This window comes from Aulonocara sp. 'chitande type north' Nkhata Bay, linkage group LG4, assembly GCF_057382095.1.
Source record: "Aulonocara sp. 'chitande type north' Nkhata Bay isolate Kocher_YH1m ecotype deep benthic linkage group LG4, A_spYH_male_GT1.1, whole genome shotgun sequence".
NCBI lineage: Eukaryota > Metazoa > Chordata > Actinopteri > Cichliformes > Cichlidae > Aulonocara > Aulonocara sp. 'chitande type north' Nkhata Bay.
The window spans coordinates 25,812,430-25,827,180 of NC_141347.1; the positions used below are offsets into that span (position 1 = coordinate 25,812,430).

Consider the following 14,751-nt stretch of genomic DNA (forward strand, 5'->3'; position numbering starts at 1 on the left):
ACTGTGGATTTGGCTGGGCTGTGGTTCAAGCTGATCTATATCAGCAGCCTCATCAGCCATTGTTCTCGTTTGTTGTGCTTCTGCTGAAGATGTATGGCCAAGAACTAGTTTTCGGTTGCTGCTGCTACAGTGAAGTGCTCCCCGAATTCTTTCCTTAGCAAGATCTCTCTGCCCTTTTAGTCTGTGTGTGCAGGACCAAGGGTCTCTATCAAGTTTCAGTACGGGGTACCACTGTGGGTGGGAGTTATTCAGTATACCCCTAACTGTCTTAACCCGGTGTCCCTCAAAAAATCAAAACAACTATGTAATACTAAACAACACAGTGTTTTCCTTTTAAAACACTTGTGCTAATCAAACATATAAAACACTTGATATATGTAAGACGTTATCCCTCCTCACAGACTTCAAATTAGTTTAGTCCGCTGCCTACCAACCCCCAAACCTTACACAATGGTGTGAGTGTTGTTGAGTAGGTATCTCTGGTAGTATTTGGTTAGAGGGCTGACCTTTTATCTTAGGTTATCTTAGTTCTATTAAAATAAAGCACATTTAAAATTGTAACCAACCTGGTTGACTTTTTAAAATGTTAATTAAAATCCCAATTAAAGCCATAACTCACTCTGACTTTCAAGTGCTTTTAGTTTATTACAATTGTTATTTTTATGATTAAAAAAATAAATCTTTGCTTATAACCTTAGAGCTTTACAATCCAAAGATGTTCTCTTCCTAATACTGTTATAAATATATATTATACTGTTTTTAGTGAATGTCTTTGGAGATTCTCAGCCATTCAAGTTACTTAAATTCGGTAGTATACAAGCCTCTAAAAATCACTCTACGCTGTACATTAAGCATAAATGGGAGAGGGAATCAGGCTCACGAATTTCGGAGGACAGCTGGTGGGGAATATGTGAGTCTCAGGCTACCACTGCAAATTCAAGGTCCTTAAGAGAGTTTGGTTGGAAGAATGTAGTGAGATTCTTTAACACTCCTAAACTCACAGCTCGGCAAACAGGCTCACAGAGCCAGGGCCTATGTTGGAGAGGTTGTGGAACCCCTATGGCATACCATTTTCATGTCTTCTGGGCCTGCCCAAGGATTCAGCCATATTGGGGGGAGGTGGCCCTTGAGATAAACAAAATAATTGGGATTACAATAGACTATTCATTTGATACGTTGTATCTTGGTAAACTGCCTACGGCACTCCCACATAAAGATATTTATTTATTGAAAATACTTTTGGCTGGCTGCAGAAAGGCCATAACCCGTAGGTGGCTAAAGGCAGACCCTCCAACTCGGGCCCAATGGCGTGGGATAGTGGAAGAAATTTTTGGAATGGAAAGGCTTACCTTTGTCCTTAGACTCGAGCTCGAGAAATTTAAGAAGCTCTGGGAAAAATGGGTTGTGTACTCCCCTTTGCACTGAATAAATGAATATTACCATGATGTAAGTAGATGCTATTACTGGAACTGTGAATGTCTCCCATGCTGACCTTAAGTTTTGTATTCCCATACTGTAAAATGATAAATAAAAAGTTATAAAAAAAACAATTGTTATTTTTATGATTAAAAAAATAAATCTTTGCTTATAACCTTAGAGCTTTACAATCCAAAGATGTTCTCTTCCTAATACTGTTATAAATATATATTATACTGTTTTTAGTGGATGTCTTTGGAGATTCTCAGCCATTCAAGTTACTTAAATTCATGCAAGTTTTCCAAGATAATTTCCAGCATTGCATTCACTGCTAGTGAAACTTTCACATTCCTACATTCCACCCCACCCCCAAGCCCAAGGGTGGAGGCAGGAGCCCCTTGTAAAACATGACCTGTTGTTAGGTCATTTTATCTTTAGTTATTCATGTGTGATAGTTCATCCTGCCATGTGCCATTGTCAGGTCATCAAATTTGCAAATTTGATTTCATTTAGTGTAAATTTTCTCATGTAAATATACTTTTGCATATAAGGCATGTGGCTTTTTATATAGTCTAAAAAATAATTGTTACATTTTTCTGAAAAAAAACCCCCAAACAAACGCAAAAAAACATAAAAAGGCTGGCTTGAGATGAAAATGTTTATATTTAAAACCTAAATGATCAAATACATGCTTGTAGGACATTTCAACAAGTACAGCCATGTGGCTTTAAAATGGCTCAAAGAAAAAACAGCCAAAAAACCCCAAAACAACAAAACAACACAATGGGAAGATTTAACAAATACATCATGGGCATGATGTGTGATGTCTGTGGAAGTTTACCCATAGACTTATACGAGTGAGTTGTTTCTGTAGGCACATGAGTTTTGTTGTTTACTACTGGAAATATTTGATCACACTTCATTTTTCTAGGTGCAGAACTATGTGCATCCAATTCAGTATTATTCTTATAGCAGCAAATCATGTTGTCTCAAAGCCATCCATAATCTATCCCAACAGGAGTTAGACATCACAGGTGGCTGTGGCTTAGATGGTTTTGAGGTGTGATGTTTGCTGTGATGACTGAAGTTTTAACCACTGCCATGAAGAATAGTGGAGATGTTAAAAATAAATAAAAATTCTTATAAAACTCTTAAATCTGTGATTATTAGACACTACAATTAATCCAACTAGTTAATCAGATTAAGACTGGAGGGTACCAAACTGAAAATGATTGACTATAGGTGTGTGTGTGTGTGCGTGTGTGTGTGTGTGTGTGTGTGTGTGTGTTGTGTATAGATACACACACAGCTTTGATTAGAGTGTGTGTGTGTAATTTCTTCTTTGCATAAGCCATTTATGCAAAGAGTTATTGTTTGTATTTATTACAACACACAAAACCAGAGTTCTAAAATCTTTAATCTTGACCAACTGTAGAAAAGGTGTGGGCCTCTTGAATCAACTATAAACAAGCAATATATAAAAATACAAAGTGCAGCAATAGGTATTTATAAAGTGACTCTGACGTTTTCAAACATAATTTGTTGGCCACAGCGATTCATAAAACAATGAAAAAAGCATTCTAAACATTTTTTTTCATTTTTCCAGTCATTACTGGAAAAAGTCAAACTATAAAATATTAAATATTAAACATAATAATAAATAATCGTCGGTTTTCCTGATAGCAGCTCATTGTGGGGCTTCCCATTCACAGGTCCTCTGGAAGGAGACTGGATTGATGCATCTGCAGACAGAAACAATGTTATAACAAAATGTCTGAGGGACGAGAACAAGCTACAAGTTAAAGTCAGCACGAGCTGACTCAGCTCATTAACTCTCTCCTTTCAACTGTGTACACCCAACAAGTCAAACGCAACAGGGAAAAGAAGAAAAAAAACTACAGAACATAGTAAATAATAAAGTCTTACCGTTATCACAAAGTGAGGCAATGTGTCAGTCCTGAGAATGGATGTTGGAGTCTGCACATCCTCATAGGTGACTCACCAGAAGCCACACCAGAAGCCACATCAGTGCGATCAAACAAATCACCACTACCAGGCAAATGCAGACGGATTTGGTGACCTGACAATCAGGAGGTTCAGCAGGAATTCCGACAGCAGTATCGCTGCATGTCGTTGGTCTCACGTGGTCGCTGATTATGAAAACCTCAGACCCATTCCTGTAGATGACCGTTTGGTTGCTGCTTCGGCGAGAAAGTGTCCTCAAATGACGCATCATCCAGTTTCCTCCACGCAACACACCGTCTATGGAGGCCCTCGCCGCAATCACAAGATACCCCATCGGGAGAGGAAGAGCCACCCCCTGTGTGGTGTCCACATCTGCAGCCAGGGTATCGTCAGCTGGGTTCTCTTTGTTAAGATAAGTGGCTTGACGGCAGAGAGGACAAATGATAGATCCTCGACTCCGGGCGACTACCATTATTTTGCTCAGGCAGTCCTGGCAAAAGACGTGCCTGCAGCTCAGAGTGCGTTTTGCAAGCAGAACATTTTCAAAGCATACAGGACACTCCTGTGGGGCCTCGTGTCTATTTTCTGCTGCCAGTGCCATTATTCCGTCGTAAAATCAGCTGATTACTGGTACAGTAGTGTTCTCCAACTTCTGTTCACAACACGGAACTTTCTGCCCTTTTAAAGTGTGTGGTGGAGCAGGGGCCTGTACAAAGTTGTGGCACGGGGTGGCACTACCCACACATAACCCCCCCAAAAAATCGGATGCCTCGCACAGGTGTCCAAATAAAATGGAATAAAATCATAAAATATTTAATAGCATAATGTTTTGCATTTACAACATTTATGCTGATAAAAAATATATTTAAAAAATATAATTTTTAAAAGAAGCTAGCCCCCTGATATTCCTGAAAATGGTTCAGTCCAACCCCCACCTCTAAACACAATGGTATGAGTCTCAATGACCAGTATCTGATATTGTCCTCTAAAGGGGCTAGCCTAGCTAGATTATTTAACGCCAGCATGTGCAAATCACACGACCAATTTAAGATTCAGTTAAACTTGTATTTAAAGTGCAGACACCAAACTATATAACAGTTTATAATTGTGTTGATAGGCCACATAAAACCAATCTAATCTAAATAAAATCTAATTAATCCAATGTAATTTAAAAGCATAGGCGATGCATTTTTCTGAATACTATCGTCACATTTAGTGAAATAACTGTAAAAACTGCACTTTCTAAGGACAGCGTTCACAAGAACTCTGTTTTTACGACAAACTCTTTTTTGAAATAGCACAAATAATTTGTGTGGCAACTTATTGTGACACCTAATTGTTCTGTAATTTTATTTTAAGTTTAGTGGTTTGAAATTGTTGTACAAAAAAACTTTTTTAAAAAAAAGAAATATAAATTTTTAAAAAAAATGTAAATTTATATTTCAAGTTATGAAAATGATTCGTTAAACATGTTTGTGGTTTTTAAAGTCAAATTAGTCAAGGTAAATAGTTTTTAAAGGAGAAATACAAAGGTAAAATCAAAAGTAGTGAAAAACAGCCAATTAAAACCTGGACCCCAGAGGGTTAAACAAGTAATGTGTCAGATAATATTGTTTATCTTTATCACTGAATAGAAAATCGTCATTCATTCCGTTATTCTTGTACAGCGTCAGCTTCTGAGCCCAAACATGGCCTCTTATTACAACTGTTGAATTGTTATTTTTGGATTACTCAGTCGTGCTGGTCAATGTATACCTTAGTGCTGGAACTGGAGTTTCAGGTTTTACCTGACTGGTGAGGCACTTTAATGATCACAGTGTCAGGGTGTCGGGAGTCTTTGACCCACCCAGCATTGATTTAAAGCATACTGGAAACCTACATCATATTCTTTCACCAGCCCTGATACCCAGGCCCACAGCCTGCAGGTGATGAGGTAATCCCTCAGGTGTGGAGGGGGAAAGCTGACTTGTAAAACAGGTCCTTTTATTATGTTCTTTTCCTCTTTCCTCCCTGTTTCTGTTGTTCGTTTCATTCAGACAACTGCATACCAGCATGAGGTCGTCCAAAAAAAGGTGGTGTGAGTATTTCTTGTCTAAAGAAGAAATCAGAGACAATTTGCTTAAATTTTCATTAAGTGGCTGAGTGTTCTTATTTTACAAGAGTGTAAATGTGTAATAGTTTAAGTTCTAGGGGACACAAGGAGTAGATGATTGACTTAAACAAACAGCATCTGTTTAAGGAGGGGTTCTGGCCTCCACCCTGGGGCTTGGGGTGGGGTGTAATGACAAAATGCGAAAAGTTCACTAGAAGTGAATGCAATGTTAAAACTTATATTAGAAAATGTGTATGACGACAGCTGAACAGTGTCAAAGTATCTTTAATATTCGTGGGTTCCTGTGGATTATCACTCTGAAGTCTAACCCGACCATAAAAATAGGACTTACTCAGATTTAGAGTAGAGGGAATCACAGAACTGAAAAACAGTAATAGCTAGTAAGAGTTTTTCCAGACTGTGTATGAAACTGAGTGTAAAATCTTTGCATAATTCTCCTGTACTCACAAACCAAACTGCACCTAACTGACGGACAATGCCGCCATTAGCTTCATAATGAAAAACATTTGTGAATCACAAAGTACATTTAGGTAAAAACAACAAAAAAATAAACATTGCCTCGAAAAGACAATAAAAACTCAGGTATTTTAGGACAAAATGTCTCAATTGAAATAAAGAAAACAACAGCAAAAAATCTATACGAAAAGTGGGACAATCATTTCTAGTTAGTGCATTTCTCACACCTCCACCAAGATGTTTGAGTATCCAGATAGACCTGCTGTAGGTTAGCAAAACAATCCATGTCAATGCTGGGTGGGTCTAAGACTCACAGATGACCATCTCTTGGATCTGTGCCTCACTATTCACGTAAAACCTGAAACTTAAGCAAGTAAGTCCAGTTCCAGCACTAATGTGTGTGCTGACCTGCATTATTTGAGAAAGTTAACATAAGATTACAGCAGTAGAAGGGGACATTTCTTGGGGGGAAATGGTCTTGCTGTCGCACAGCAAGAAAGTCCTTGGCTGGAATCCACCATCTGCACAGCAAAAATGCCAGTGTTGATTTTTCAGTGTTAGTAGATTTCAACAGAGTTCCGAGTTAGTTCAACACTTAATCGAGTTAAAATAACACATCGGGAGTTGATTCCTGAAAAGTGTAAGTGTACATTTTAGTCGTTACTGCATTTTAACACTGTGGGTGTTAAATTAGACCACACCTTCATTTCCTGTGGAGCTTCGCAATCCAGAATCTTCGGTCGCCATTTTTTCTTGCTGATGCGGTAAGTTTTATTCGGTTAAATATTAAGTTTTAGATTGATGTTAGAACAAGTAACATGATAACTAGTAAAAGAAATAGTATTTATATCAAAATACATCATCTTTAAGTGTCATATTTGAATTTTAACTGTTTTTGTTAAGCTGGGCTACTGCTAGCTAGAACTCTGCAAAGTACCAGTTTCTTTCCTAATATTCATTTAGCATAATCTGGCTATTGGCAGACTGTAATGAATATTACATGTTAATATATTTCAGTTTTTATTAAATGCCTTTTATTTATTTTCGAATTAAACTGCCAAAGCCTTAGGGTCAGTGGTCTCAAACTCGCGGCCCAGAGGCCACTCGTGGCCCAAAGGCCACTTGCGGCCCACGTCAGGTGAGGTGAAGAAGTATAATGCAATTTGGCCCTTAAAGTGACTTTTTTTTGTCATTAGCCAAAAATGATTTAATATAAAGGCAATGAGGGCAGAGTGTTACCGGCCCTCATGGGTAGTGTAGTCCGTGCTGCGGGGAGAACGTGTGGAACTGCCCCTCCCGTTGTGTGTTTGAGCGCGAGAGAGGGAGAAAGTAAGAGCTGTTACCGATGAGAAATGGAAGAAGAGCGCATGTAAATATAATAATAACCACTGCCGCCAAAATGAGTGCCTGGTTGTAAGAAAGCTGTTAAGATTCGACTGTACACTGTGTTCGCTGACAGTAAAGCTACAAGCCCGACAACCCAGCGTATTGGCCAGAGGTGTCATTACCACGGTTCAGAGCCGCGGACCTGGCCGAGGTAACAAGAGAGTACAAACATGTGGAGGGATTGGCTTTGTTAGTTCAGTGAGAGTCAAAAACTAATGTGTACACTTATTTCTGCATTTTTATTTTGTTAAATATGAATAAAATTACAGCAGAAGTGCTGCAAAGTGTCTGACCAGAAAGAGAGGACCATTGTGTTAATTTGGTAGTTCAATTAAAGGCATCGGTTAGTTAAAGAGGGAGAGGGGGGGATGCGTTCATATTTGCAGTTTTGTCTTGTTATACAATATTTGAAATTTAAAAACGAACAAACCAAACGCTACATTGTCAGGAATATTTGTGGGGAGGGTTTTTATCGCTTAAAATATATAAAAAATAATAAAATAGAAATATGGTTCCTACTAACCCCTGTGATAGTTGAGAGAATACTGTATTGCAGTCATGTTACACAGCTTGTACTACTTAAAAAATGGACCAAGGATGTTTTTCTTAACAAAATTTATTTTAACTCAGTCTAAAGGGACTAGACATGCTAGATATTTTGCAAAGAAATGGTGTTATATGCTGGACCTTATTTTACTCTTGGCAGGTGGTGATATGCTGGTTCCCGAGAAGAGATGAACTAATCAAAGTCAGCTTTTCAAGACAGCCCCAAGACTCTTCGCAACTTGTGTTCAAATGTGAGGCCGTTGTCAGGTGATAAATGCAAGGAAGAGGCACTCAACTGACATGAAACATGTCAAAGACAACATGAAGGTGACATTTCAACATAGGCAAAAAGTGGTTCAAGAACCTGCCATAGCTTCTACTGTCCTGGACCTTTTCCCAAGATTTCTGGATACACCTGGCTTGGTAAGGCATAAAATAATTTAATGACTGCTTTGTGGTTCCTTTGTTTGTTTTCTTGTTAATGTGTTGTTTCTGTTGTTACACTTTGTGTTTAAGATTGACCAAGACTTCACAATGCTGTTTTTTGGGGAGGAAGTGTCTGGTAAGTTCCTTGCAAAGTGGCCAACATTCTTCAAGCCAAGGATCATCAAAGATTGCAAAAATCTGTCCCAGAGTACAGAATTGGATGAGCTGCTCATTTCTGCACAGCGTTACTCTAACGAGGCTGGTAAGTGTAAGTTGGAAATGGTAGATTTTGCATGCCTTTACAGCATTTGCTTAATTCCCACAACACAATATATCACTCATTTCTGTATGGTATGAAAACAAGCTTACAAACATGTTAAACCTGAAATGACATTTAATGTAGTTTGAACACAAAAAAAGTTACATAATCTTACTATTGTTATGACTCGATATCTACTTCACTTGGTGGCCAGAAGATTTTAAGTCTCTAGAAATGAATTTTTATACCAAGGCGCTGGAAAACTGCCTTATTAGAAAAATTATCAGGCGTCTAAAATGTCATCATGGTATTACATAACGTGGAAAAATGACTGCTGTGGTCCTTTAAATGACAGTAATTGTGATGATCTTAATTTCTATTCTGTAGTTTGGGACTGCGAGGCGGCTGCCCTCTTTTGCTGCTTCACTTCACTCCATCATCTAAGGGAAGGACGTCTTCAAAGATTAGCACATCAGATGCTGCTCACCACCTAATGAAATTCATCAAGGTATGCTTTTTAGAATTGTATATTTCTCTTTTGATGAGAACAGATGCAAATTATCAACGGCTGATATTTTAAGATGGCAAGGTGATCCAACCTGCAGCAGATGTATCTATCCCAGACAAGCTTGGTGTTGCAGGACTGACATGTCATTGTTTCTATTAAAACTAAATGTACACATTGAAACAAAAATAATTGTGCGCGCGGAGTGAAACATTTTAATATTGTCATAATTTCAAACAGCAATGCCTCAACATCAGATTATCAATTTTGTTTAATGTGAATCACTTGGTTTCTTTCTCTCCCTCAGGTGGGAGGTAGCACAGAGGCTTTTCTTAAGGCTGGCCCCACTCAGCCATTCGTCCTGTGGGTTGGAGAAAGAAAGAACATCATCCAAAGTTTCTACCCAAAGTTTCTACATTGTCCTAGATCAAAAGGTCATTCCCTGTGTGACACAGATGGGAGATGCAGGTTTTGACAAGGCAAAACTTTTCAAGGCACATTTTTTAATTTGCCGTGTCCTTTGATAAGGCATTGGACAACTTCTACACATTCATCCAGACCATCAAGTGTATGGCATTGATGTTGGCAGCGTGAAGGACAGTCCTCGGGTCAATGAAACAAGAGGAAGTCTTCACTGTACGGTTTAAAGATATCCACTATTCAGCACTTTGACTGGAAATGTTCATCTGTTACATTTGCAAGATACACCACACAAGTTGCTCAGTGTTATTTAGACATTTGAAGTTCCAGCATGGTTTGTACCCAGGAAAGTTTTTACGTTTGACCTGTGGAGAGCCTGGATGTTCATTTATCTTTCACACGTACTCTGGTTACAAGCGGCACTTATTCCGAGCACATGGAGACTGCGTTCACTCTGAGGTCATCAACAATTTTGAGCCTGTACCTAACGATGGAACCTCTGTTTCACAGCCTGTAAATGTGGCTCATCCCATGACAATAACTACACCGGTTCCAGTTGAAAAAAGGCAAATACTGAACATGTGCAGCTCTGTTATTGCTCAAGTACAATCCTCAGGAGTTCCTGAAAGTACTGTACAGTGTTTAGTTGGTTCATTGGAGGAACTGGTTAATGACATCCATGCACATGCAAAACAATCTGTTGTCGACTGTTTGTCAACTGATACATCAAGAGAAACCTTAGAAAAAGTTGAGGATTGCTTTGATCAGCTTGAAAATCCATTTTCATGTCTTAACACAGAATCTAAAAGGATAAGATATTTTGAGCAAAAATGGAAAATAGTTGAACCCATAGAGCATGTTCTTGGTGTGCGTTTTGATGTACGCAAAGATAGAACAACAGGGACATACAGGCAAGTTCCTGTCAATGATAAATTCATGTACGTTCCTATCATGGGATCCCTTTCATCTATGTTTCGAAACAGTGAACTTTGTAGCAGTTTCCAGAAAAAAAAACTAAACATGGAGGGATTGTACAGAGATTTAAATGACGGCTCCTACTTCAAAAATCACAGTTTATTCTCACAACAAGAACATGCTCTCCAGATCCAGCTCTACTATGACGATTTTGAAACTGCTAATCCTTTAGGCTCAAAAAAGGGGGTGCACAAACTTGGTTGTATTTATTTTGTTTTGAGAAATTTGCCACCAGAGTTAAATTCTGTGGTGATGAACATTCATCTTGTAGCCCTTTTTCATTCAGAAGACTTAAAAAAATATGGGTTTGATCCTATCCTAAAGCCACTTGTTGATGATCTAAAGATTTTAGAGGCTGAAGGAATGCAAGTGCCCTTTTCAGCCACACCTGTGAGAGGTTCGCTTTTTCAGATTACAGGTGACAACTTGGCTTTACATAGCATTTTTGGTTTTGTTGAATCATTTAGTGCAAACTATTGTTGTAGATTTTGTTTAACTGATAAGACAGAGTTGCAGTCAGTTTTTAGTGAAGATCATGTAGGCTTAACACTGCGTTCCAAAGAACTTCATTACAAACACTGTGGTGCCATTCAACAAAATCCTGCTTTGGCCTCAACATTTGGTGTAAAAAGAAATTGTTTACTCAATTCACTTCGGCTGTTCCATATTTCAGACAACTATGCTGTAGACATAATGCATGATCTACTAGAGGGAGTGGTGCAGTATGAGTTAAAGCTTGTGTTTCAGTACTTGATTAAGACCTCTTTGATATCCTTGAATTCATTGTCACAGAGAATTATAAGCTTTAACTACGGATATGCACAGAGAAGGAACAGGCCAGGTGGGCTAAAACTGGATGACAACAGCAAAGATCTTGGGCTTAATGCTGTGCAGTCATGGTGTCTTTTGCGGAATAGCCCATTGATTTTTGGAGATATCGTTTGCAGAAATGATGGACATTGGAACTTGCTACTTTTGTTAGTTCAAATTGTGAACATTGTTTTTTCACCCATTATAACTCATGGCATGACTTGCTATTTGAAACATCTGATTGCCGATCATCACAAGGCTTTCAAATCTCTCTTTCCAGAACGGAATTTGATTCCAAAGCACCACCTAATGATCCATTACCCACGCTGCATTAGAAAAATTGGGCCACTCATACATATGTGGTGCATGAGATTTGAAGCAAAGCACAAGTTCTTCAAAAGATCTGTAAAGAACTTTAAAAAATCACAAAAACACTAGTAAAAAAACATCAGAATCAATTAGCCTTTCATTTTGAAAATTTTTATTTTAAAAGATTACAGTTCGGCCCCATTAATGAAGTCTTGGCCAGCAGCTTAAAAGGCAGTGAAGCACTGAATAAAATGTTTGATGTTTCTTCTATTGTTTCTACAACTTCCTGGGTCAAAAGTTATGGTACAGAATATCAAGTTGGGATGTATGTTTGTTCTGGTGTTGAAAATGAGATGCCTTTGTTCAGTAAGATTGTCAGTATAATTGTTAGCGATTTCAATACTTATCTTCTAACTTGTAAGGTCTCAACAGTATATTTCAATGATCACTTAAATGCATTTGTTATTGAGGATGGATTAGATGTCTTTGCACTGATCTCTGTAGATGATCTGGTGTACTATAGACCTTATGATAGGCAATTTTCAAATGGCACTGATGACAAAATGTACATTGTCCCATACTGTAATTTTGTATGACTTGTTTACTTGTGGTGTATCTGAATACAAAGTATTTTGGAACGTTAATGTCTTGTATTTCTTTGTAATGGGTGGATGTTGGGGGTTAATTGTAGCAGTAGAGATATCAGAGATTAATGGGAGTTTATTGTAATCTGGTGGTATTAATGATTTGACTGACACTAGTGTTAGTGTTAGAAAATTAACACTATTCAGAGTTGAATTTTTTAACACCAGGGCTAGTGTAAAGTACCACCAACACTATTCGGTGTTAATTTTTAACACTTAACACCAGTGTAGAATATTTTTGACACTGGTCAGTGTTACTCAGTGTTAATTTTTAACTCTGTGCAGCGTTAAAATAACACTAGCTCGTTGTTAAAAATATAACACTTTGAAAAGTGTTAATTTAACACTCAAAAGAGTGGACACATATAGACACTTTTCTAGTGTTAAATTTAACACTCACAGTGTCAATTTAACACTGGCGATTTTGCTGTGTGGCTGCATTGTGTGGAGTTTGCATGTACCAGGTTCATTCTGGATACTCTGGCTTCCTCCCACAGTCCATAGACAAGCAGTTGGGAAGGATTAATGTGATTCTATGTGATGTGATTCTGTCTGTCCAGCCGGTCCAGCTAGGCTTTTCCCCTGAGACACTTGCAGTGTTTCAAGTTAAAAAATCAAGACAAACAAAAAGAGTTTGGAATCAAAGGTTAAATGAAGACGGCTAACAGACTACAAGAAAAAAAGAAAAACAACTCCATGTGGAGGACAAAAACCATGGAGCCTAATGTCCCAGCCCAACATGAGAAACTTAATGAAACTCAATGAAAAGAAACAAATACCCTGATACCCTGCATCTATGAGATGACACAAACAAATGATACTGTGATGACATCAAGCAATAATATAAGTAATTTAAAACCCAGTTTGATGTAATTCTAAGCATTTTGTGACTTATGGTGCTTTGGAAAACCATAAATAATGACCGAAAGGCAATGATAATTATAACTATTATTGTTATTAATAGCACTAGTAGTTGCTGAATTTATTTTAAAGACTACTGTTTAAAGTCCTAGGCAGCCAGTCTGTCATTTGTTCAAATCCATATTCAGAGGGACTGCTATATTTGCATGTGACAAATAAAGGATTGATTGATTGAAAGCCGGTTGGAGCGGACACGCTCCATTTTGCGTAACTATTTTTAAATCCCGGTAGCACTGCAACCACGTAAGCTAGCGCAATAATTTTTTTTGCATATGAAACCGGAGGAGTTGTACTTACATCTTATGCCATCAGCTTGTCCTAGGTCACGGTTTCTTTCCACATATAGCTTTGCAAAAACTGCATAAAAAGCACTTGCAGCAACAAAAACATAATATTCCAGAAACACGCTTTGCCGATCCGATCAGCTGTTTGTAACACTTCCTACGTCCATCAGCGTGAACTATCACATGACCGCATGACCTGCCCGAAACCGGAAGTGACGTCATTTTGCGGAAATGTCGTTTTTTACCATCGTGGCCTTATGAGCCTATACTTGTGTTTTTAAAAGTTATGTTTGACTTTATGACTTTCTGTGTTGTTTCTGGGATGCTGAGGACTCATATTGCACTGCTGGAAATATTTTATTTTGATGCATATGCTGTTATTTTGCAAATTTGCACTATAATATATTTTTTCGTTTTTCCTGCAGTAAATGAAAATTGGTGTATCTCAAAAATAAAACTATGAAGACACTTAAAATAAATTTCCTTTGGTGGGAAACTAGTTTGTGCAACTTTTTTGTATTTACAGTTTTGAGGGATAAGCCTCTTAAATTTCTTTAACTAGAAATATATGTTAAAAAATCAAAAACGATTTTCAATTTTTTTGTAGTTTATTGCACTTTTTTGCAATTTATGTAATTACTATGCACTTAATGCAGACATATTATTAAAATTTGGGCTATAATAGTTGTATTGATGTACAGCAACTTGAAATGCTCCAAAAAATGGCTCCACAGCATGTAAAAATATACTATAAGCTCTAGCGGACTTGGTTCTATGGTAGGTCTTAAAGGGTTAAAATACGAACACATTCAGGTACAAACAACATTGATAACCTTTGAGGGTTCACTACCAGAGATACTGGCTCAACAACACTCATACAGCTGTGTTTAGAGTTGGGGATTGGACTGAACCATTTTCAAGCATTTCAGGGGAAAACTGCATTTAAATATGTAATGTTTTTTAAAATATTTGATAAAAATGTAATTACAAAACATTATGTTATTTATGATTTCAAAATTTTAGTGAATTTTAGTGGGTCACCAAGTCAAGACATCAGATTTGGGAAAGTGGTTGAGGGTGGGGTCGGTGCCACCCCTTCCCATCACTTTGTACAGGCCCCTGCTCCCTATACAATTAAAAAAGGACAGAAAGTCTTGTGCTGAGAACAGAAGAACTTGAAGAGCACTGCAGTGTACAAGTGACCTACAAATTCTAGAACAGGAAAATGGCACTGACACAGGAAAACAGACACGAGGCCTCACAGGAGGGCTCCATATGCTTTGAAACTATTTTGGCTGCAAAAAGCACATTGGTCT

General features: G+C 37.9%; 1 long non-coding RNA gene across 1 annotated transcript; it reads left to right on the top strand.

The window, feature by feature from the left end:
* Positions 1-6,666: 6,666 nt before the first annotated feature.
* On the top strand, positions 6,667-10,092 carry LOC147332722 (uncharacterized). Its single transcript, XR_015128942.1, has 5 exons — positions 6,667-6,714; positions 8,043-8,305; positions 8,399-8,570; positions 8,955-9,075; positions 9,380-10,092. It is a non-coding gene; the product is annotated as an uncharacterized LOC147332722 (long non-coding RNA).
* Positions 10,093-14,751: the final 4,659 nt, after the last annotated feature.